Source organism: Gallus gallus, chromosome 11 (genome assembly GCF_016699485.2).
Source record: "Gallus gallus isolate bGalGal1 chromosome 11, bGalGal1.mat.broiler.GRCg7b, whole genome shotgun sequence".
Classification (NCBI taxonomy): Eukaryota; Metazoa; Chordata; class Aves; order Galliformes; family Phasianidae; genus Gallus; species Gallus gallus.
In genome coordinates, this window is record NC_052542.1 from 7,531,711 (window position 1) to 7,555,084 (window position 23,374).

At 40.1% G+C, this 23,374-nt stretch overlaps 1 long non-coding RNA gene across 2 annotated transcripts; it reads right to left on the reverse strand.

The window, feature by feature from the left end:
* Positions 1-176: 176 nt before the first annotated feature.
* On the reverse strand, positions 177-11,671 carry LOC121106563. 2 transcript variants are annotated; one of them, XR_005839089.1, is made up of 3 exons: positions 11,187-11,669; positions 10,936-11,083; positions 177-6,828 (listed from the first exon to the last, which is right to left on the reverse strand). It is a non-coding gene; the product is annotated as an uncharacterized LOC121106563 (long non-coding RNA). The 2 variants fall into 2 exon arrangements; XR_005839090.2 differs by lacking the exon at positions 177-6,828 and adding an exon at positions 8,060-8,519 and having other exon boundaries at positions 11,187-11,671.
* Positions 11,672-23,374: the final 11,703 nt, after the last annotated feature.

Below are 23,374 nucleotides of genomic sequence, written 5' to 3' on the forward strand. Positions count from 1 at the left end.
TAAAATAGGAGTGTGAAGTGCCCCAGAAGCTGTTTTGAAGTGTTTTCTCTTTACCATATCTGTTATAATTTCTGTGGTCTAGCCTAGTAAGTGTTATTCTCTGTTCTAAACTTTATTCTGAAGCACTTCAGCCACAGGTTAAAAACAACCAACCAAACAACAAAAGCTTTCCTGACATTAAGGCTCTCATTAGGTATGTTTTCTCTGTAACATGAATTATCTTAAATCTTGTACAAGACTGTTAATACTCCATTTCAGTTGTAGGCAAATAGCTGTAACTTTCCTCGTTTGCATCTTCTTTGATGCTGCTCCTTTACCAGGACTTGTGTTTTCTCTGAACTCCACAATTACATAACCATAACTGTAATTTTGGAAGATATTTACCATTTAGGATAAACAAAATTCAGAGTGAATTTAATGCTGCTTGATGTGCTTCAGCGATGGTCCTGTGGGCAGAACGCTGTTTCATGTCTCCAAACAGTGAGTAACGAGGTGTCACAACTTAGAAATTCATAGCGAACATTCGGTCTCTTGCTTTATTAATATCAGTCATGTATTACATCTGTTCTGCTAATGCAGCCAGTAAAGCACGTCTCTCCTGTGATACAGTGAGTGATTTTTATTCATATGGAGATCTGTGATTACATAAACAATTCATACAGTTTTTGCCTGGAATTTCTGCAAAGCCCTTCCTGCAGCTGGTTACCACAGCAACAGGCAAAAGAGGCTGATTTAAATTTGTTAGCTCACAGTGGGAGAGGCTTTATATTTCATTGTGTTTTGTTTCAGAGAGGAAACATGCTGGTGTAACATCTCCACGCAAGCAATTTAACTCTCACATAAATCAGTCCTGTGGGAGATGCAGCTTTTTCCACTTGTGTAAAGCATTTACCCGAGTGCTTTACTATACTGCTTCCCCATTCCTCTGAGTTACATCAGTCATTTTCATGTGCAAGGCTGTAGGATTATGTCATAAGCACAGATATTTTTTGTCCCCCTTCCCTCTTGCAACACGGAACTTAAAATTATTTTTAGAAGTGTGCTCTAAATCAAGGTGAAAACATCAGGAAATGTGGGTGGACATAAAAAGTACAGCGTCCTGTCAGGTTAGACAGTTTTATATATGGAAATGCAATTGGATCTTTCAAGTTACTGCATGGAAGTGACAGCCATACCAACACAGTGCGCAGAGAAAATGTCTCTAACTGAAATAGTACTTCTGCTGAAAAGAGTACTAGTCAAGTGTCTGCGTAGGGCAAGTTCTAATGGAAGAAAGTCCTTAAATGAGTGAGTAACAACTACATCCCTTGTGGATTTGCACTGAACCTTACTCCTGGAAAACAGTTTCTGACAACTGCTAGTTCTCAGTGTGAGAAAGGTCTTTGCAAAGCTGCTGGGGAACATCCACCAATGATCCCATTACACTGGCAATTATGGACAAGTAAATAGGGCAAGCTTTGTTGCCAGAAAACCAGCTACAAATTAAGACGGGAGCATGATGAATACAGATGTTTGCTTTCTTCTGTTCAGGTTAAATTTAAATAAGTGCCCAGTTGAAATGAGCTATGTATCCATGGACAAATGACCTAGTCTTTACCTGGGAAAGGATTTAATAACAACAGTGGGACTGAAGCAGCTGTACCTTCTCTGTTCTATACGATTCTGCTGTTTGCCCACTATAAAAGAGCATTGTAGAAAATCCTGATAGATACTGCCTTTAGGTGTCTCCTCTGCATACAGTCCAATGAACAGCAGCTTGCTGTTATGTAATGGAAAGATGCATTTTCTGCATGTAAAGTCAGTCATATCTGAACTTCCTGGTATTCCAAGAGTCTGTGGAAAGTTACCTTCTTCCTATCCATGACAATTCTTCTTCTGTCCCTATAACTGGGAGAAGGTGCTGCAGAAGCCTTGATGTCCTTATGGTCTTGGCTTAATTTTCTCATTTATTGTGATAACATTTAATTGTAGCATGTTAGATTGATTTTAAATTTTTCTTATAGCTACCTGGTTAGAAAAAAGACATTTCATAGTAATGGCAATACAGAATGTTAACCAGAAGAAGATAATTCTGCAGAATTTACGCTCAAGCAGGTATTTCTCTTGGGTCAGTGGTGCAATCAGTGCAAAGAATAAGGAAGTATATGACTTTCCTGCTGAAATGTGCTTGAAAGTCTTTTAAAATTGTATTTAAATAACCTGTGAGATTCAAATCCAACTCAGCACTGTGATTCGAAAGACTGGCAGGTGAACGATGCCTCCTGAAGGATGTTGCTCATTCATAGAAAGAAGTAATTTTCTTCAGTAGAAAATGTAGTGTTTGCCTAAAATTCATCTTGTGATTATTACAATTTATCTATTCTTTCCTGTAGCCAATTCACTGGAGTTAGATTAGTGAGGTCTACAACTTCTCTCAATAGAATACAAATAGTGAAAGCTGTTGTCTTGTACTCCATGCTACCAGGTGAGAAACTCCTAGTCAGCATCTCAGCCATTTTGTTTCTGATTGGGCTACTTCCAGTCCTCTTCTAGCATTTTTTTTTCTGCTGTTGTAGCATGTTTCCTGTTGAAAAGGTGTAAGTTCCGTGGGGCAATTGATTTATTTGCTGTCCTTATTCTTTTCAAGTATCTGTGTTGTTGTTCAAACAAGCACGTTAGGCCTTTCAGATTTTTTTCCTCTACCTGATGTACTTAAGTTGTGTCATATTATCTGTTGCAAAGTTTTGTGCTACTTACTCTTTGTGTTTTGTCACAGTCTCCTAATAGAAATGTACACTAAGACCTTTGTGCAAGGTCTCGTAGTGCACTTTTGAAGTTGAGAAATCTATCTTGCGTTTGTAATAGTTTCCCTATAGGGATTTGGTGAAACTTGGCCAATTCAAATCCTAGTTTAATTACTACATGACAAAAAATATCCTTATTTTTGACTTCAGGATCTTTTAATTAATTACATGGAATTTTGAATTCCCCTTAATGAATTCGTTATTGCTGTGCTAGTTGTTGTTATAGTTCTTTCCTTAAGGAACTTTGTGTTGGTTTCTATAGTATTTGCTGTCAGTAATGGCCAAAACATAACCTATTTCATGAATATTCTTGTGTATTGTTTAGATTTAGTAAAGAACAGCCTTTCCTCCTGGACCTTAGAACAAGCCATAGGATATTATACATCTTTCTTAAAATTATACATGGTAGTTTTTAGTGGCAATGTGATATTTTGCTCTATGAGAGAAGTGGCTTATTTTACTGACGTCCATTAATTTTAGATGCTCTGAAGTGTATATTAGGGAACTAACTTGCAAGACACTTTAATATATGCTAGTTGATCAGTTTTCATGGGCTTATTGTCTATCGTTGCTATGTTGCTGGTTATAATAGCTTCGTAGAAGACTGAAGAGAATATACTGCCATCTTCTTTTTGCTAATCAGGAGACAGAGGATTTTTCCACTACCATTTGGAGGCATTTTAATAAAAAAATAGGCTAAACCTTTCTCTGTAACTTAAGCACGTCTCACGTGGACAGGTCTTCCCAGAAACTGAGAAATAGACACTGGAAGTCTCTCTCCCTGCTCCTGTTATCAATGAGCTCTTAGAAATCAAAGTGAAAATCTTTTAAAGTTATTTTATTTCTTCTTGCATTCTGATGCATGTCAGTTTTCAGTTGCTTTGATTACTGAACTATTTTTTGAGCTCTGGAATAATAAACATCTGCCTTGTATTTCATCCACTGTGTCGCTTTCTCCAGTGAAAATATATTTTAGTCTCACGGATGTGCTTCAAATTACTCCATGAGTGTTAAGGCAAATAACTTATTCAGGCCTTCAGCCATACCAGCCTCATCTGTCACTATTAGTGCATTCGTGTTCCTTAATGACCCTCTTGACTTTTTTTTCTTCTGGCTGCTTGCTGCTTTTTCGTGTTTACCATTATTCGTTTTGAAAAATACCCTTTGCATTTGCATTTTGATGAATATTCTTATCATTCACGTATTTTATATCTTTCTTTAACAATCAGGTTCCTGGAATCAAGCTATCAACCTTACTGTTGTAACTAGGAGAAGATTTTTCTTTGATTATAGATGTAGTATTTGTTATTTTCTTTTTCAGTTAATTGCAATAATATGTCTGCAATTCTCATGTGTGTGATCTGCATCTCCAGAGACTCATGTCCTTAAAAAGTACTTTCTTAAAACTGTATTATAGACAATACCATCAGAAAATCTGTAGCACGTTGCAGGCATAAGTGTTGCTACTTTCCTCTCAGGAAATCCATTTGGGAGAAACTTAGAATTTTCTTCCAATAAATGGAGTAACAATGACCATTATTTAAGCTGAGTGTATGGGGTTCTGTGAGCAATAGCCAATGGTCACATGCAGTAGTTATTTCTGAGCTGTTAGGTTTCTTTTACACTCACTGCATTTCTCTTTTAAACAATAGATTTGCTTATAGCTCTGGTAGTGCAGCAGAAGTATATCATAGCTGGTTGATAATCAGAGTATGTACCTCAGCTGTATGAGAACATGCAAGAATAACATCAGAAATTTAACCTTCTCCACTTGTGTATTTAAAAAAAAAAGTATCTAAGAATTAGAATTAGACAATTCTAAAACAAAATCCTTTCTGTAGTGCTGATGTCTAGTTTCTTACTTTCAGGTTTCTATAAAAGTTTATATATTTTTCCTCCTGATGTGCTGCAGTGAAGACTTTTGCTTAAGATACCGAATACTAGCACTGTTAGCATGTCAGTTTTTTGCTGATTTATTTCGTCTTTCCACAGTAATTTATGTATCTTTCTTTCAAGGTTTTTATTGTTTGTGTCACAGTTTGATCCCTAACTTCTCTATTTAATATAGATGAGACTGACAATGTGAAGTAGAAGTAAACAGCAAATCACAAACAGAGAAGTAGAATGGCTTTCCCAATGTCACATGAAAGGACTGTAGTAGAATTGGGATCAGATGAAGTTATCTTTTAATCAGTCCCTATTTGCAGGATAAGAGCATTTGGTATCGATACGTGACACAAGTGTGAGTAATCTGTGTACATCTGATTACCCATAAACAAGTGATGTCTTAACAAAAAAATGTGATAAATGTAGTGACCCATTTACTCGTTTCTTTAAACTGAATACAAATTTGTCAGCAGAAGCGTATGGATTTCTTAGTACTAGTTTAAATGGACCAATTATTTGAAGCATTAGCCTGTATTAAATCCCAAATGGCTGCCAATTTCAATACCTGAAATAACCTGCTCTTACAGTGCTCCAAGGCTTGGCTGCAGGCCTCTTAATCTTATCCTAGCATATGAATGTAAGTTGTAAACTTTGTTTATTTTCCAAGTGGAAGTTATAAATCTTCATTAGGAAAGTAGAAGCAAAAAAATCACACCTACATTTTCAAAGCTGTAGATAACTTCTTTCTGAGTACCTTTACTATCAAGCTTCCATGTTTCAACTGGGAAATGCAAATAGATTTTGAACTTCCTTCACGTGCCTGGTGCTTTGTCAGTAAGATTACTGCAATAGCTCATGCCATCTGTCACGTTCTCTTCTCTCAGCAGGGATGCTTTTCCAGTTTTGAAGTCTAAACCATTAGCATGAAAGAGTATTATCGTTGGCATTTTGCTGCTAGGCCAGCAGGCTATGCTAAGGAAAAGGAATGTTATGTAAGATTTTGGGGGGTGTTGGCTTTAAATATGAATAATCTTTGATGTATTCTTGGTTTCTGAACTGCTGTTGTTCTCCACAGTCAAATTTGTGTGTTCTGAGGAACAGTTGCTGGCTTGTGAGTTCTTGCTTCTCAGAGCTCTTGCCACATGCAAATACTGTTTGAAAATGATATTCATGCAGTGCATGGGAGTTAAATTACAATACCGAGTATACAGTGTATGGCATGTGTGCAGCATAGTAATAGATGATATAGTCTAGTGACTGCTAAAAAGACTGGCACCCCTACGAGTAACTGGATACTGCAGCTGCATTTCAGTGTGCAGCAGTATTTTCTTGCAGGTGGTAGGCAATAGTCAAAATGCTTTGACAAATAACTTAGTAAGATGTTTAACGCTCCACCCAAAATCTTCACACTGGTGTAATGTAATTGGACATTTAATCTAGTTGGACAGTTAAACTAATATTCCTGTCTAAATTCCAGATGAAATAAAATGTCATTGGACCTAAATCTTCCCTGCACAACCAGTTTGAAAAAGGCCTTTCCTCTCAGTTTGGTGCAAACACATGGTGCATTACTGACGCACTGGCTGTCATGGATGCTCTCCCTTACCAATACAAGTCCATCTAAGTTCAGGCACAGTGTTTGTTTCAGTACATTCTTAACACCACATTGTCTCCAAAAGGCAGTGGACTATCAGGTATCTGTCAGCCAAATTAAATGCCTATGTATCTTCTGACGTAGAATTTGTAGTGAATTGAAAGCTTTCTGAAAAACATAGTAGCTGCCAAACATTTATTTCAGACACCTGGGTAGACTTACAAGCTGATTAATTTCTTCTTGTTCTGAAGTATGTTAGTACTCGAATAATGAGTTGGGAGTGAGAATCTTTCCTAAAACTGGACTAAAGTCTTCATATAGAAATTGTATTATAGCTAAACAAGGGCATTTATTCTGGAGGCATTGACAAACATTGTACTGATTAATACTGTTTGAATAATCCTGTGATGTTTCAGTAATTATGGAGCATTCATGTGTGGGAACGTTAGGAATCAAAACGTCCTCCTTTTCCCTCGGTGTTGGCTTCAATTCATGCCTTTCATGCCTGTATCCAGGAATATCTTTGGAGGGTTTAAATAGATGCAGTCTGAAGTCTGTGAGCCACTGGAGGAGAAATGAGGCAAGCAAATGAATATTTAATAAACTTGTGGACTTGTAGATGCGTGGAAAGAATTTCACAGGTGTTTACTGTTATGCCTTCAACAGCCTGTGAGATACTCATCAATACATGACAATCTATTTAGCAAGAACAAATCAGCACAACAAAGCTACTGTTAATTTTTAAAATATCCTATTAATTAGTCCTTTGCATCCACCTGCTTAGGTAAACTGTTCATGTACTACAAAACCTTGGTGTTCTTATTATAGTAAGCTATGCAATTTCTATTCATTTGCTCACTGATGCTGAAAATAATTTCTTTGACCATGAATTTTCCTGGGAAGCAGAATGAAGCCCATGTTGAAAACAAAAAACCTATATTTTTAGAAGTTTTGTAGTTTAATAATCCATTGCATGGTCTTTTTTTTAATGTATTGGAATATAGTTGTGAAAAATGTTGTGTTCTACCTATAGAGTTTGTAATGAGTCAATAGTCATTCCAATGTTCCACACCTCTTTCATTTTATTTTATTTAACATTTCCTAGCAAATGTTTCTGCCCCTAGCAGATCACAAACCCAAAGGAAGTTCTTAACCTGGTTATGAGGTACCTCTGCTGCACAGTGGTGTTTTATCTGCTTCTTTCCAGCAGCTGCAGCAGTATAATTGGGTCTGAAGGTACAGCTTGCTTTCAGGTGCTTAAGAACCTGACAAGTGAAGGCTTCCTTATAGAAAGGAGATGAGAGACAGTCAGAGAGGTGCCAGAAACCTCAGTCCGGGAGGCTTCAGGAGTAAAACTGCCTAAGTCTGACTCTGAATTATATACTAGATACTGCTAATCTGTGAGCTTTGTGCCAAATGTACTTGGTGGGCACAGTGAATTTAGAAGAGGGGTTTTTTTTCTATAATTATTTTGATGGGAGCTGTAACAGTATAGATTAAACCTACAAGGAACTGTCAGCCAGATTGGGTTGGTATCGAGACTGAAGAAGCAGCAGAAGGCTCAGGCTAAAACACTGTGAAGACATCACTTCAGGAGATTATTTTCTTAGTAGCCTGTAGTGGAAATGCTAAGTCACAGGTTGAAGCAGTGATTGAGCACCTGGTGGGAAGGCAGAGCCAACCCAGGGAAGCTCAGGGGCATGCAGTGTACCTGAGTGATTGGAAGGGGGTGTAGCCAGGATGCACCCCTTCCCAGGTTTCATTTAAGAGTTGGCAGTGGAGGCAAGGGTATTTTGCTGGAGATCCCTGTGTACGTGAGGCCTTCTGAAGATAAGCAGCTTCTTTCTTTGATTTCTGTGCCTGTGGCTGTTGTGTTTGTGCAAACTCTCACTTGCTGCAGCCTGGGATCTTGCTGCTCTGCTGTCATTGCTGTACTTTCCATCATGTTACAGTAGCCCCGTGTTGTAAGATGTTACACTTCCAACACTTTGCTTGTGAGCTCTTCAGAGCAATTGGCTTCAGTATGTTTGGAGCACTGCAGGTAGGGCTAATATTCCAGGTGTAACAAATAATAAAAGAGAAAAAGCAGGCAGTCACAGCATAGTATTTTTTTATTAACAGGCAAGCACTGCAAGTGTTTGGATTTAGTAGAAGTGTTTTAGCCTTCTGTGTATATGTATATGTGTTCCATGAGATAACATTCGGAAGCCACAAATCCAGCAGTGATCCATTTGCAAAAACATTTGTCTTGTAGCCTGGAGAGGAAGCTAAAGTCAATTTTAAATGGAGATTTGGCTGGGAAGGTGAGCTTAGAATAGTGAGTGGAACTGCACCTCACTGTTTGTTTTCTGCATAATTTAGAAACAAATTTTACATACTCTCTGTGACTAAAGATAAAGAAAATTTATGCTTTCACTATTGTGTTTTCTTCCTAATTGAAAGAACCTTCCCATATGGGCTGTTTGAGTTGAAAGAGGTGATGCAGCTTACAGCAAAACGCGTGTGTGCAATCCAGAACCTGAGCTGTATTTGCACAAAATATTTCTTTTAAGAATAAAAATGCTACCTGGTATTGAGATTAAGTCCTTTGCTAACAAAAGCTGAGCTTGATCTCTACTTTGCTCATTGTATGAATACAGAGGTTGAGTAGGGAACGAGTTTTGTTGGTTTACTTTTACTTTTTACTATTTTAGTTAATTTTTACTTTGTTTCCGTTTATCCTCATTTCAGTTGTGGTTTGGTATGAGGTTTTGCATAGCCTGTTTCTTCATACCTGAGATGCCACGTGGCTGAGGCATCTGCTTTACAGCAATAAGCACCTGTCTCAGTTGGAATTCAGAAAGGGGATGCCTGACTGCTATGCTTCACGTGCTGCTGTATCAGCCATTCACATCTCTGCCAGGTGAGCTGGGTGCAGTTATTGTACCAGTCTAATCTGACTAGCAGGCCAGACTAGAGTATCTGGAGTATCATGTGTAGTGAAAAATCAAGGGCCTTCCCAGTACTGTTTTTTCCTCTTAATAACCTAATCTCATTTTTAATAATAGGGAAATAGCATTAGCCTTTGACACCTTTTAAGGCGACTGAATTAGAAAACATTCATGGCCTGAAACTTAATTAAGAATTTTAGCTAATCTTCATGTTATCAAAATGATTCTGTTCTCAGTGAAATCTTTAATTGCTTCAGTTTTGCTCTAGAATGAATGTATGTCAAACGTGTATGTTTCAAATTAATTTTTGAAGTGTAGCAGTACCACAGAGTTATATTATTTGAGTGCTCTTCATTCCCTTGGACAGGCTTTACTGTGCAGAGGTCCAAATGTAGGAGTGGCTTTTATGGCCAAAGAAGAAAAGTGGGGGGGAGGGTATTGTTCTCATGGGATAGTAAGGGGATGAAACTTCTTACTCTTTATTATGCCCATCTTCTGCTTTTAAAACTCAGAAGGAACTTACGTTGCCTTCTTGCAAAATTCAGTGTGGAAATATTGTTTGTCCAAATCTCGCTTTGACAAAAGGCAAAACAATTACAGAGCTTTAGGGTGCAGGAGTCTCTCAGGTGAAAGCTACAGGGATCGCAATGTAAGCTGTTAAAATTGATGTGAATTTGTGTGATTTGTTGTCAGATGTATTTAAACTCCCTGACAGTGCCAGGGGCCACACAACTCATACTATGAGGTATCACCAAGATGACATAAAGTGTCTGTAAGTAAATCACTCCTACTCTACTGTTCTATAGTTTGCAAAAATGTGAACAATAACAACCTTTTCCTGTTTAGTAGCTGAACTAAATGTGAATTCAGTTTGAATCTACCCTCATTCATACGTTACCCACCTAAGGATAACCTTGAAGGCTTTTTCTTTTGGTTTACAAACGGTGATTGAGATCTGATTCAATAATATTTTGGAGGGACAGAAGAGGGGAAAGAGTTTACAAAGAAATAGAGAGAAAGGAGGAACTGAAAGAGGATTAATTACTCTCCTTTTACTAAAGCGTTCACCTGCAGTATGAAAACTCATTTTGGTATTGCTATGCTACATAGAAGGGCTCTGGGAACACCAGTATATATATGTTAACATGGGGGAGTTAATGGTTATCAGCTGTGTGCCCATGATGCTGGCATGAACCTCCTGAGGGGACCACCTGGGGAAAAAGGCAAAAGAGTTTTCTATCTGCTGGGTGGTTTGCTTGGAGGTTGCCTGAGGGCCCTTTAACAGTTAATGCTTTGGCTGGTGCTTGTAATTCTTGAGTTTTATCTGTGTGTGCATAATTCCATGAATTACTAGAGCTTTTCATCACGTGTTTTGACAAATGTAAATAAGTTAATCACAGGATTATGTGAGAGAAACAAATTCTGTGGTAAAAAACTGTCCTGAGAAGTCTCCATTGGGAGTTATGTTACCAGCGATGTTTCCTTTTGGGTGTAGGTAATTAGCGGTGATGTGTGTTTGATTATTGGGTGCCGGTCACAGAAGTGATTTTAGAAGGCATGGCTTGTTAGTCATCTGTAACTTCTGTTAATTTACCGTTGGCTTTGAATCTCTCCTAACTAAGGTCTTCTATAACCATTATGTCTCTTCATAAATGCATACAAAACCTTTAGGTGAGTTTAGCCTCCTTTCAGTGCATCACCTCTTTCGCTTTTCCTTGACTAGGACACAGTTTCCCAGTACCTCCTGTATGCTGGTCTTCCAGAGGAGAAAAGGGCCACTTGATGAAGTGACTTCAATCAATGCAGTGCTAAGCTGGTGGTTAGGGCAAGCAGCGTGTCTGCTCCTCCATCCCTACCCTCACTGGCAGCTTCCATTCCTTCCTGTAACTCTGCAAGACAGACGGTCTGTTTGTAATACTTCTATAGACCCCAGGCTGATTGTTGGGTTGGTAGTGCTTGCCATGCCTGAGGAAGTTGTTTGAAAGTACTTACTGTGCCTTGTTTCAGTGCTGGTATGATTCCAGGTCTGGTTCTGCAGTCTCTTCCAAGCAGACAGTGGTCTTCAGCTGCTGTGGGGTATGTGCCTGCAAGCTGTTAAGATGAACCAGTACAAACTCATGTTTTTTAATCGTTCAGTATTGCATAAACTTTTGATAAGTGGCCATTATAGTTAAAAATCATTCTGGTAAGTGCTACTAATAGAATTGTTCAATGAAATTAACTTGTGACATTGCTAATTCTTCACACCTGACAGAAACTTGAAATCCAGACACAGTATATTCCCAAAGCTGAACTGTGTATTTATCTATTGCTTTCTTATTCATGTGCTAAGTAACCTCTTGTAATCCCTAAATTATGTTTCTACGTATAAAACAGCATTACCATGGAAAACTCTCACTGACTCACATCAAATATTCCTAATACATCTATGAACGTATATTTTTGTGTGGATTCATTTACTGAATGATTATCTGGTAAATGCTATAATTTCTATTTCAGGCTGAGATTTGTAGCTCCATAGCCACTAGAAGGCACTCTGGTATAAAGCTTCCTTACTAAAAGCTTACAAAACCTGCATCTAAGTAAGGACAAAACATAAACAAACATGACTGGCTTTAAGCAATTTCCTTCTAAAGATAGCTCTCTTCACTTTTATGTGAGATGATAACCTTCAAATTGTTGTTTGTCCAGCTACACTAGAGCTTATACTGAAATGCACACATGCTGCATGCATATGTATGAGTAATAGAACCATAGAATCACCAACGTTGGAAAAAACCTCCAGGATCATCCAGTTCAACCCCTCACCTGCCACCACTATTTCCCTGCTAAACCATGCTGCTCAGTACAACATCTAAATGTTTCTTGAATGCTTCCAGGGACAGTGATTCAAAGACCTCCCTGGGCAGCCTATTACAGCACCTGACCACCCTTGGAGATGAAATTGCTCCTAACATCCACCCTGAACCTCTCCTGGTGCGACTTGAGGCCATTCCCTCTAACAATCAGTATGCTGATTATTACTGCTGTTTCACTGAATAGCCTCTAGAAACCAGGAAGAGTTTGTGTTGTCTCATGTTCTGTACACATGTGCTGAATACATGACTGATGTGTACAGCTAGCATGCAGGATTCTGCACAGATCAAGCTCTGCTTTCAGTACCAAATTGCTCTGTTGGCTTCTGTGGGGTGACGTTAATCCACCACTGTCTATCTGTGTGAAAGTACATTCATGTAGTTTTAAGGTTCACAGTTAAAATTAACATACAAGCATAGAAATGTGGAAGTGTTGCTATAGTAACACTAAATTGTTTTGTATTTCATGCACTTGGACGTTGTTTCTGTTTTGTGATGCTAGGAGATATTTCCAGTTTAGTGAGTACTTGAGAAAACAGGAGCTTTCAAGTCAAAACACCAATGAAGACAACTGATACGCATGTATTGTACTATACACAACAGGCTCTTTTCTTCTTTTCATCTATATTTGACTAAATTTGTGTTTCTATACAGTGCATTACTATAAATTGTGTTCAAAAAAGTAAAATCAAGCCCAGACCTCTGGAATTTTATATTGGATCATGCAGAGTCCCAGCATTTTGGAAAGGTTTTCTATTGCAGTTGGTACTTGCTGGTGTTTAATGAAAAGATATGCAGGTGCTCAGAAAAGGCAATAGCAGTGTAAGAAATCATCTGGCTAATGAAATTCAGGCATGGCAGCATTACACCTGATAATCAGCACAGCTAGATGTTGAATGTCAATGTCTGAAACTTCAGAGGCGTTCGGGTTTTTTTTCCCTTGGTATTTATGTTTCTAGTTTACCCAGTGGCTCATCAGTAAGCCTGCTCAAGCACTTCCTGTGTGTTTCTCCATGGTAGGAGTGGGTCCCCATAGCTGCAGTAGCAGCTGGGCCCTGGTCCTTGTTGGGGCTGGAGCCTCAGTCCTGCTGCTGTTCTGCATCACTGCTGCTGCATGGAGAGACACACCCAAGTGCTCTCAACTTCAGTACGACTGTTTTTCCTCTTAGACGCCCTTCAGAATGTTCCTTTCCCTGCACGCTTGGGAGGATGATGATCCTATGTTATGGTGGGACAAAGCTGCAAGCAGTGGTGTTGTGGGAGGGCAGGGCTGTGCAGAACGCACCGACATTTGCAATTAAGGCATTCCAGGAAATGTTTTTTTTTTCCAACCACGTAAGTGTGTGCAAAGTGGAGCTGCCATAAAACCCGGGGAACAAAACAGTGCAGAGTATCTGACCATAAACCCCATCAACTCTCTTGTGCCGCCTTGAAGAATGAAAGCGCTGAAGGGCTTGAAAGGCTCCTCCAGGCTTTAACCGAGGCGCACGCCCTGAAGGCTGCATCCCGCACGGCGCTGGGCGGTTTGGCGCCGGGCCGTTTGGTTCCTCTCAGGCCTCGGAAATCCCGCCGGCAGCGCCGCTCCGGCCGCGTTCGCGAAGGTTTCGTGCGGCTCAGCTGCTCTGCGGGAGCTCGTCCCGAGGGAGCCTTCGCGGAAAGGTAAAGCCGTTGGGAAGGGCGCGAGCAGCTCCTCAGGTGCGGTGGCGCTGACGCGGTGTGGGCGGAGTCGGGCGTGCGGCGGCCGAAGCCCTGCGCGTGCAAAAGCTGCCGCGGAGCGGCGCGAGCAGCGCGTGGCGGAAGGGCGCGGGGCGGGGCGGGCAGCTCGTGTGGGGAGGGCGAGCGCTCCGAGGGCTGGAGAGGTACGTTCCGTAGGAGCTCAGCATCCGCCACGTTTAGGACCTTCAGATCCGAAATGCGGGATTATCACCTTGCAAGGATAGAGATTTAATCGTGGTATCCACGCGAAGGAGAGCTGGGGTGTCTGCCCCTGTCCGGATGGGTGTTGCAACCGTGACTGAATTCGGAGGTAAACACGTTGCCGTTCAGAGCGGCGGCTGTGTAGAGTGCACGAGCCTCCCAGTGCACGAGCCTCCCGCCGCCTTCGTGGGGCAGCGGTGTGAGAAGGCAGGCGATCTGCTCTGCCTTGTGGCCAGGCTGCAGGATGAAATATATAGATTAAAAAGTGTCATGGGAGACAAAAAGGAGAAAGGAAACTGCAGTTCATCCACGTACGGACAGCTTATGTCAAAGAAAAAAAAAAAAAAGACACAAACCCAAGGCAGCCTGTATCACATCGGGTTGTGGAAAAAAATGGCAAGTCTGTGCTCAAAGCTGCAAACAAAAGCCCTCCTTGCCTGCTCCACCCACCAGGTGCCACTGTACAACAGCTGTGAGGGCCTGGATGTCGAAGGCCCATCTGAGAGTGGTAACAGCATGCTCAGTTTTGACGTGCTAACAGACAAACCAGGAAAAGCCTAACTCCAACACTGAGGGTACTTCACTGAAGAAGAAAAGGTTATTGGTTGTAGGTGATTCCTTCCTACAGGGAACTGAATGCCCAGTATGCTGAGCAGACCCCCTTGAGAAGTTTTCTGGCTTCCTGGCTTGCAGGTAAGGAACATCACTGGGAAGCTACCTAGCCTAGTATGACTGACAGACCACAATCCCATACTGCTCTTCCTTATAGGGGTAGATGTTGTGGCCGCCAATACTCTTTAATGTCTTCATTAATGACATTGATAGTGGGGTTGAGTGCATCCTCAGCAGGTTTGCTGATGACACCAAGCTGTGTGGTGCTGTCAACACACCAGAGGGATGGGATGCCATTCAGAGGGACCTAGACAGGCTTTAGCAGCGGGCCCAGGTGAACCTCATGAGGATTCAACAAGTCCAAATGCAAGGTCTTCCACCTGGGTCAAGGCAACCCCCATTAACAATACAAACTGAGGGAGGAAAGGATTGAGAGCAGTGAGGGTAGTGAGGCACTGGAATGGGTTACCTACTGTGGTTGTTGCCTCTTATCTGGAGACTTTTAAAGTGAGGCTGGATCAGGTTCTGGGCAGCCTGATTTGGCTGTAGGTGTCCCTGTTCACTGCAGGGGAGTTGGACTAGATGGCCTTCAGAGGTCCCTTCCAACTCTAACGATTCTGTGATTTTAGGAACTGTTAGACCTCCTTACAAGTTACCTCTGCCAAGTCAACTTATTGCAACGGAGGGCTCTGCCTTTGCAAGTATGGACTTTGCTAACACAATAATGTTGCTATTTTAAGAACAGGAATTATCTTAAGAATACTTCCCAGAAGAACCAAAAACAACAACAATAAAAGCCACAGAAATAAATAAATAAAAATAAAACCTCTCCTGCCCTGAACAACTTTCCTTCCTTTTCCCGAGTATATTTGGATTATACGAGAATTATTATCTGTTTTGAACAGCAACTAAGTTCTGCTTTCCTAAGAAGGAATCTAACGTAACTGTTCACGTGTGAAAAGAGCTCGCCAGGTGCACATGAGCCCTGACTCTTTTTCTACAGTCATGATCCTTACTTTTTAATCTAATTATCATTTTATTTGAGAAAGCTGTCTCTGCAGCAGGATAATCACATTGTCTTTTCTTTTTTCACATTGTTATTTTTTTCCCTGTTAAGAGGTCAAGACTTGCAGAAGAAATATTACCATGTGAAGCATCCCATTGACCTCTACACGAAACCCAACTCCCTCATAGAGTTAATCTGTTGTATTGATGGACAGTCATGGTTGCAAGTAGATGGTGCCCATTGTCTCTTGTGTTTCCTGGCAGAGAGAGTGAATCATATTACTGGGATAATGAACCATTTAATGGCTTATGTGTTGATTTATCAGGTGGTGCGGGAGAGGCCATCATGAAAATACAAAGCCGTAAGGCACGGTATTGCTGTGTATGGCCCATCGAGGCTGCTTGGCTCCCATACCATTGATTGCTGTGTTAATTGAGGTGTCATTAGGGTTGGCAAGCAGTGAAGTGCTTAATGCGGTGCTTTTTCATTCTGCTGTGGCATTTATTCAAAATAAGAATTCATTGTTTTTTTTTCAGGTTTAAAAATAACATAGGCTGATAAAGTCAGCATTGCTGTCTTTCACAGTGAGGGAATTTTGTCCCGATCTGAGAAATCTATCAACAGTGGGCACAGAGGTAGGCTGAACAGTGTGACTGATCTGGTTAACTGGCAAGCACCAGGCTGAGCTGGTGACCCAGAGCAAGAGCAGTTATGTTTTATGACCTGCCTTCTCTACTTGGAGTGATGCACGTTTTAGCTAGCACAAATGATAGCAATGGCCAATGTAAAGAAGGTAGGATGTGAAGAAATTCTTCACTAAGAAGTATGTTTTGATATTTATTTTCTCTTCACAGGAGCACATATTTCATTTCTTCATTTTAAAAATAGTTTTAAGCTGATCTCTGCTAAAAGCCCAAAGACATGTTTGTAAGTACTGCTGGAGTACTGCTTTTGCTTATTAAATGTTGCTGTGTGGCATAAACCGATGGAGGAGAACAGGCAAATTGCTTTCAGGCTATGGACAAACTGAATAGTTTTGTTTGTTTTTCTTGTGGAATTTAAAAAGGAATTTATCAAGGAATTTACAAAGCAACAGCAAATGAATTATGTGAACTCCCTGAAAGCCAGGATATGTCTGTGCTCTGGTGCGTTATAGGGACGTTAACCTGTGAATGCATGCATATGGATTAGGAATGAAGCATTTCCAGCAACTGTGTGTTCTCTTATTTTCTATCAGTGTAGTCTTCCAAGAGCCATTTTTTCTTACTGTTGCTTGATGGGCTGGGGCCAGCTACCCCCTGCCCCTTCTGATTTGAAAGGATGCATGTGGAGGAATTGAATTTTGGTGAGCTGCTGTCTTTCTTGCAACGATTACTCATCTACAAACCAATTCTTGTGATTTGTGAGTAGGATTATAACATTATAATGGATAGTTTCCTTGTGGTGATGATCAGAGAATTGCAGGGGTTGGAAGGGACCTAAAGAGGTTGGGTCCAACCACCCTGCCAATGCGTGTTCCTTACCGCAGGGTGCACATCGTGTCCACTTTTAAAGACAAACACACATTAGTGTAATGTGAGGGTGTCACTTTTTGTGAATCTCTGTATTTCTGCTTACCAGTGGTTTTATATTCAGATGCCTTGAAGATTAAGAAGGCTGCTTCAGGGAAAAATCCTATCCAAGTCTTGATTGCAGATGGATTGAAAGTATAACATGCCTGGCTTTTGTTCCTTCATTGTGCTGTTGGCAAAAAGAAGAAGCAGTTTTCTTAATTCTTTTGGCCTTGGACCAACTTGGTTACAACCTAATGGAGAGAGACTTGGAATGAATTAGTTACCAGCGTGCTTATCTGTAGAGGAAGCTGTGGCCAACTATTGCATCCTTAGGGAACAATGCTCATCCTTTGCAGCAAGAGCTTAGGTGTAAGAGATTATGTGTTACCTTGGTGAAAATCAGATCAGAAAAGCTCAGTTATTATTTTTCTGCTTAAATGTTTGGCATTTCAGACATCAGGATAATGCTTAATACTAATAAAATATTTTACAGTCGCCTTTTTGAGAGTGTGCAGAGAGTAAATAAATTTCAGTTAAAACAGAACTTCATAGTGATGTTGGGAGAATAATTATATTAATGACTGTGATCTGCAAAGATACTATAATAAATGGACACCATATAAATACCTTAGGCAACTAATTAGTTCTCTTGTGTTAGGAGTTAGAATGCTGCAAAGGGCAGTGTTCCGAGTTTCCTATAGCTGTAACTGAACAATAATGTCGAGTAGAGCTCGTGTTGAAAAGAGGTGATTTAATAGAATAGGCAACTCAATAATAGTGCATTCTAAATATCAATGACCTATCACTATAAAGAGGATGAACTGCGTGTGAATGATGAAGCTTTTTCTCTGCACTTAGTCATTATGCTTTTGGTCCTGCTAACAGTCAGCTATCAGTGATCCAGAGGTACTGTTTTAATGTTATTTCCCGATTTCTGAGATTCATATTCCCTTGATGGATTGCCTCTGAGTGTCAAGATTTTGTTTGTGGTGATTTGTGTATTCACTGTGACTCTAATTAAGAGGAATTTGGAATTGAAATGAACATAGAATCTCTCTTGGCTTGGATCTAGACTGCATATTTTTGCTAAATAGAAGAATGAAGAATATTCATGGTGTGAGAGTGTGTGTAATATTTCCTTGGACTAAAGCTCTATATTTGAAAGCTCATTTTACATATTGGTTTTGGTTTGTATAGTTGGAATAAGTAGCAGCTGAGAGATGTGTGGTGTTCTATCTCACCCTTATAACTTCTTTCACCCACAATCTCTGTCATTTTTTTCTGCTTCTTTTGCATGTCCTCTTTTGTTTCTTTTTTTTTTGTCCATTTGGTTGCTGTTTAAGCATGTTAATTCTCCTCCACTAAATTACTGCTTTTTATTTCTGGTGGTATTTTCAATAGATTAATTCTTCTTACTGTGTTCTTCACTTCTGCAGATTAAGCAATAGCGATTCCTTAACCTCAGTGTTCCATTAAACATTGTTGACTGTTAAGGAATGTTCCATTGAACAGAGATCATCTTCTGGAATCTTTTTGGTCAGTCTGTATGTTTCTCTTCCTTTACTGAAGCATTGTGCTGGAGTTCTTGGGGTGAGACTTCAATCATCTACGTAGAACAGAAAGGTTCTCCTGAATTCTCACCATGCATTGCAGTATGGCACTTGGTTTTTAAGCAGCAGCATGTGGTAGACTATAACTCCAGTATAGACTTGCTACTTAACCACCTTCTCCTCCTCTTGTATTTGTGGCTGTTATTTCTGTCTTAATATCGAGTACTGTGTCCAGTTTTGGGCCCTTCACTTTAAGAAAGACATCGAGACCCTGGAGCATGTCCAGAGGAGGGGAACAAAGCTGGTGAGGGGTCTGGAGCACAGGCCTTATGAGGAGTGGCTAAAGGATCTAGGATTGTTCAGTCTAGAGAAGAGGAGGCTCAGAGGAGACCTTATTGCTCTCTATAACTACCTGAAGGGAGGTTGTAATGAGCTGGGGGTCAGCCTCTTCTCTCGGGTGACTAGTGATAGGACGAGAGGGAATGGCTTCAAGCTGCGCCAGGGAAGATTCAGGCTGGACATTAGGAAATACTACTTCTCTGTAAGGGTGGTCAGGCACTGGAATGGGCTGCCCAGAGAGGAGGTGGAGTCACTGACCCTGGTGGTGTTCAAAGAGCATTTGATGTTGTGTTGAGGGACATGGTTTAGCGAGAACCATTGGTGAAGGGTGAGTGGTTGGACTGGATGATCCTGTGGGTCTTTTCCAACCTTAACGATTCTCTGATTCTATGATTCTTGGTGACTTCTTGGCAGGTAATCGTTAATAATTGGCATTTGAATGGAGTTGTTCAACCATTTTCTCTCTTACCATGCAGTAGTTAAATCTTTCTGTTTTCAGAGATTCCTTAGGACTGTTGCATGAAATGATGACAAAAAAAAAAAAAGACAACATAACAGAACAGTTACAAGAATCTTGCCAATTACTCTATAACTATAAGCTCTTATGCCTTGTGATAGAAGGAAATTAAGTTAGTTAGACTTGGTTTGTTTTAGAATATCCACATTGCCTGCTATTTATTTTCATGAATATTGGACTATTTGTTTTCTTCCTTTCTCCCCAGATAGTCTGTCATTTCTTATCCAGACTTGATGGGCCCCAGAGATCTGAATAAGTGAACATTTTAGATACAACTCAGCACACAGATCCATGCTTACGTGGTAGAAAGAAAATCAATAGACAGCAGATGGAAATGAGACTGTTTGTTTCCATCCCTCCTCAAAAAAAAAACCACCCAGAAACCTTCCGCTCACACCCCAGAATCAAACCGGAACAGCCTCTTGAGAAACCCAAAACTAATAACCAAACTGTTGTAGGTTTCAGAGTGTCAGTAATGACAGTCATTATTTGGCAGGTAATTTTTTTTCAGACTTTCAAACACCGGTTTTTGAGATGTGTTTATGTGCATTCACCTCAAATGATGATCTATTTTTTATCGATAATATTTCCCTGCAGACTATCAATGTGATTGACCCATTCCAGCCTGCAAATGATGGAATCTAGATATTTATTCAAACATGATACCACCAGATCTGTGCAGCAGAATTCCTCAGCATTTATTCCGAGTTTAGTTACTCAACTGAAAATATTCTTGTTGCAGATTTGCCTTTTGGTTATTCAATTTAGATAAAAATACAGTACTTAGATTTCTGAATGTGTATTGGGAGTTTATCCAAATGTGGTAGGATAATCTCGGTGAATGGATGTAGCATTTTAGGATTTCCCTAACTTTCTCCTTCAGGTACTGATTCAGTAGGTCCTGGGTCTTGAGAACACATCTGAAGTAAGTGGAACTACCCGTATCTGAACGCATTGATGAGACGGGTTGTTGGTGTCTTTTAGTGGTTGCTGGTGTGGACTAGAGGGCTGACTTAAATCTAGGGAAAGTTAACGTTTGCATTAAATATAATAATCACTGAAATTAGAAAGTAATAATAAAAACAGGGATGAACAGTTGTCAGAATGAATTCCTTGGAAGGAAAATCGGTTTTAGTACAGTGCCTGGCTTCTAGTGTCATGGCTTTCAGAATTATAGCTGTAATGGCAGTTTAAATTAATCTTAAATTGAAGGGATGAGTAATAGTGAAGTGGTGAGTGACATTTTCCTGAAGGAGAATAGAAAAGGTTATTCTTTATTTTTCCCAAGATCCAAGCAGCTCTTGGACTTTCAGCTAAATATGCCTAAGGAAATCATACGTATGTTACAATGCTTGGAGTTATTACTTCCCTCACAGTATATGCAAATTATAATACTTATGTTTAACTGATAAAAGCTGTGAATATTTCATTTTGTTAGAGGGCGAGTGTGTCCCTTCTCCCCAGAATGTTTTCTTTTCAGCTGATCTTGATGCAAATAAAGTAATGGTGAGAATACAAATGGACTGAACTCCTGAGCAGCACACACAGTAACACGCAGGTATGAGCTTACCCGCCTTTCTGTGTTCATTGCTCACCATAAATATTGTACAAAGAACATAATCCATCAGATATGATTGCTGATTACTGCTCAGTCTGTTTGGCCAAATCACACTGCGCTAGATTTCCTGTCTGAGGTCAGATTAAAGGTATTAATAACAAGCACAACCTGATTGCAGAGGATTTGTAGCAAGCAGCTTTGAAATCAAATGGTATCAAGGGTAGTGCCTATGACAAACTGTAGATGTGCTGTGAATCCTAACGTGCATCGCAGGCAGAAGTAGTTGAAATTCTCCTGAAGTGGGCTCACCCCCCCACAGACATGGGCTTACAGCATCCAATCAATGTAAGAGGGGATGTTTTTCTGCTTGAAAGGTTTGCTATATTACAGGCAGTACGGATTTGCAGTTGCAGCGCGTAGCTCATTTTAATCTTAATCATAGGACTTCCAGCCTTTCTAATGATACAGTATTAAAGTGTTCTTAAAAAGTGCCTGATAACATACTGGGAATAGCTCCTGTTTGGACAGTACTGATATAGATACATTGAAATTCCAATGGATGTTCTTCTTTTTTATTTATTTATATTTATACCTATAAACTCAAACTTTTGAAGCTACAAGGGAAATGTGACAGGGATGCCTCTTATATTCTGGGGAGAATCTGACTTTGTATCAGGTTAAACATTCTGGGAATTCATGGTTATGTGGTATCACCAGCGTGGGCCACAGGTTTTTGAAACATGTCAATGAGAAGTTTGACACAAAAGTGATCAATGGTTTGTTGGGAAGAATGATGGCAGGTTTTGAGTAGGGCACAAAATCATGCGATGGGCATTTCCTTCAGGTGTGTCTTATGCCAGTGTTGTACCTCAGAATTGAAAAGATATTTTTAGGGGATTAGAGCAAGTTTAGTGTTTCAAACAAGTAAAAATGGTACCCCTTTAAACCTTATTCTGTGCACACTGCTCACGTGACTTACACTTAAGCTCATTACTGATGGAGATACCTTTTGTAACTGTTCCCAATACAAGGTTTTTTTTGGCAGAAAAAAAGCAAGAAAGGACGCAACTCATTCCCCTCTGCAGTAAGCTGTAGTATACTACCGTCCTGCATTAATGCTTGGTGATAGGAGGAAAAAACCTGTCAGTGACTTAGAAAGAATCGTCTGGCATCATCTCAATGGGTTCTCAAGTGTGCCACAGACAAGCTCCTTAAGAAACATTTGCTTCCACTGCTCTGGACTGGTTTTCCAAAGTTATGGTTAGATATGGTTGAAATAGCCTGAGTTTGAGGTTTTAGCACTGCTAAATGTTTAACTTCATCGGAACACAAAACCGGAGTGTCAGCTCATTGCTGGGTATTTCACCCTACTGCTTTTGAGCAGGGGTGAAGTTTGAGTGCTACAGCAATTGAAAATGCCCAAGAAAAAGGATATGGAGAAGAATAGAAAATCTAGACCTAGTTGATCATTATTTTGTATCTTCATGCTGTTTTCAGCATTGTGTTGAGAGCAGATTTTAAAGTGTTGTCAAAGGAGCTCAAGAGGCTATCCTCTGAGTCATCGTAAGAAATGTAAAGCGTCTTGCTAGTCATAACATAACATTAGCTTAAAAAATGTGCAAGTTCTAATGTGGAAGGTGGGTTAAACAATTAAGCTAAATGGATTCTGACAGATGTTGCTGAACATCTTGGCCATAACGTAGCAGTAGCATATTGCAAACTTTTCTAATTTTAGGGGTGATTTCTGGGGACAAACATACGAAAAGTTAACTCCTGTTTCCTCGATGTTTCTCACGTCTGCTGAAAAACAGGTGTGAACTCTTAGGAAAGGCAGAGGTTTACAGTATGCTGAGGGAAGTGCTAGTTACAAATATCTCGCTTTAAGCCATACATAAATACGTACATTCTTTCTTGAAGGGAGCAGTTAATTATTTACTGCCCTCTGTAAGAGAGTTAAGTCTAGCCTGACTCTCTTAATTAGCTCCCGAGGCAGGGCCAGCAGGCTCTAGGAGCTGTGCCAGGTGGAAAGCACCCTATTATTTAACCGAACCTTGTTCTGTCCTGTGTTCATCTAACCAGTGTCTGACCTCCATTTTCTGATCCTCAGAATACAGTGTTTTTGTCAGCATTGAGATGTATGCTGTGGATAGCTACTGTCATTATTTCAGTTATTGTTTCTTTCTTTTTCCTCCCTTCCTACCTCAGTTCATCTCAGAATGACAGAACACACAGTTCACTGAATCATCATGGTTGTTAGAAAAGAGGATGTTTAA